At 39.0% G+C, this 2,512-nt stretch overlaps 1 pseudogene; it reads left to right on the top strand.

Annotated features, from left to right (window-relative positions):
- Positions 1-243: 243 nt before the first annotated feature.
- Positions 244-806, top strand: LOC113457892 (annotated as a pseudogene).
- Positions 807-2,512: the final 1,706 nt, after the last annotated feature.

The raw sequence follows: 2,512 nt of genomic DNA, 5'->3' as shown, positions 1-2,512 counted from the left end.
CCCTTTTATTATACTGCCTCCCTCTAATAAAGGAATACCTAGATTATTCAGACAATTCTCAAAGAACTAAAACATGCCTGTGCCCCTCTTCTCATGAACTCTCCTATACCTACCCTAACTGAACCTCCAAAGTGAAAAATTAATATGAAGAAATCAAAATATTTAAGAATAAAAACCTTTCTCACATAGCAGGGATAACAATAATAAAAAAAGAATAATATCCTTTCTGTTTCCTCTGCCACCATGTGCCTGTGAAAAAAGTTTGTGGTGAAAAGAGGGCAAAGAAAGGTTGTGAAGTTCACCTTGACTTAGCACACTGTAGAAGATATAACCATGGGTGCTGCCAACCTAAAACAATTCCTCCAGAAGAACATGACAGTGAACGGGAAAGTTGGTAATTTTGGGGGGGTTGAGACCATCCAATAGAGCAAGAGCAAGTTCACTGTCACTTCTGAGGTGCCTTTCTCCAAAAGGTATATGAAATATTGCACCAAATATATTTGAAGGCCAGGCTGTAGTGACGCACGCCTTTAATCCCAGCACTGAGAAGACAGAGGCAGGCAGATCTGTGAGTTTCAGGCCAGCATGTCTACAAAGCCTGTTCCAGGACAGCCAGATCTGTTACAGAGAAACTTTCAGGGGGGAGGGGGAGAGGGGAAGATAATTGTTTTTTGAAGAGCAATCTCTAAGACTGGTTGCTCACGGTTGCCAGTAACAAAAAGAACTATTATCTGTGTTACTTCCAGATTAACCAAGACTAAAGGGAGGAGAAGAAAAGACACATTGGTCTGGAATGTTTTGTATGAATTCTTAAATAAAATTTAGGAAAAATAATTAAAAACTCATTAGATGTAATCTCCAATAAAGTCAAGTGAAGCAAAGTTTTTTCACCCCCCCAAAATTGTACTAAAAATAAAACAGTGAAAAATTTGTATGCTGAAGAGTAAAGGAAGGCAAGCTAGTAAATTAAATTTGGAAGGAGAATCAGAAGCTTGATCTCCAGGGCAGCAATCCTGGAAAGTGATATGAAATCTAAGAAGCAGGAGCCTGTTAGGAGACCCTTACACTCTAGGAAGAGATGGTACTATGTCACTCTGGCTTCTAGTTCCAGGATGGGATCCTTCCTCCATTACACACTCAGACATCTACCATGGAGCTCTCATCAGTCAGTGCTACACTGTTTGACTTTCTGCCACCAAAACATTTAGCCTAGGCCACATGAGACCCTGACACAAAAATACTAGGGAAAAAAAATGTAGTATTGTATAAAAAAACAATGAAGAAATAATAACAAAATATATTCATGTTCGGGACAGACACAATTTTTATATTTTCCATGTGTAGTTGGTAATACCATGAATCCTCATATTAAAAGTCCACTAGCAAGCATGAAGCACCATTTTTTAAAAAACTATTTTTAATTAAGTGTGTTTGTGTGTAGATATGTACATGAGCGCATGAGCCCTCTCCCATGAAGTCAGGAGAGGACGTCAGATCCCTTGGGCACTGAATACAAGTGGCTGTGACTGTGAGCTGCTAGATATGGTGTTAGGAACCCAACTTGAGCAAAAGCACCAATCATACTTAACTAGAGAACCATCTTTCCAACCCTGGAACAACCATTATTTTAATTTAATTTAATTTATTTATTTGGAGATAGGGTCTCACCATGTAGCTCTGGCTGCCCTGGAACATGTATTTTGGCTAGGCTAGCCTCACTGAGATTCACCTGTCTCTGCCTCCCAAATGCTGATATTAAAGGTATGTACCATCACAGACTGGCAGGAATCACTACTCTTAAGTAACCAATATTAAAGTTAATTTTGACTTCTCTAAGCTCAAGGCTGTTGAAGGTTGAAAATCTATCTTACCCATTAATAAATATCTTTCCTCTTTACATCTGCCTGGAGTATATTAAGTATTATATAAATGTGCACAGAAAATTATAAACTCTATTATACAACAATGCCTAGAAATAAGATCTACTATGTACCAAGATCCTTCGGGACACTGGAGATACACCAAAGACAACAACAACTCTTGGTCCAGACATGTAGTACAGTTGGTAGAATGATTAAACAGCATCTAACAGGCCCTAAGTTCTAAACTATATAAAGCTGGCACAATAGTGTATCTATAACAGCATTTCTGAGATGCATACAAGAAGATCAGTGGAAGGAAGAAGCAGAATAAGAAGTTCAAAGTCATCCTCCACTACTTGGAAAAGTTAGGGGTCCTCCTTGGATACATAAGACCCAAAACCCTCCTCTTCTTACACTATATAGTGTAGTAGAGTAAAGAAATAACATTAGTTGGGCAGTGGTGGCACATACCTTTAATCCCAGCATTCAGGAAGCAGAGGCAGGTAGACCTTGTCTACAGAGCAAGTTCAGGACAGTCAGGACTACATAGAGAAACCCTGTCTCAAATAAACAAAAGAAAAAGAAAGACAGAACAGACAGACAGGACAAAGAGACAGACAGACAGACAGACAGACAGACAGACAGACAGA

The sequence above is a fragment of the Microtus ochrogaster genome, linkage group LG9 (genome assembly GCF_000317375.1).
Source record: "Microtus ochrogaster isolate Prairie Vole_2 linkage group LG9, MicOch1.0, whole genome shotgun sequence".
In the NCBI taxonomy this organism is placed as follows: Eukaryota; Metazoa; Chordata; class Mammalia; order Rodentia; family Cricetidae; genus Microtus; species Microtus ochrogaster.
This window is presented reverse-complemented; position numbering and strand designations above follow the sequence as displayed.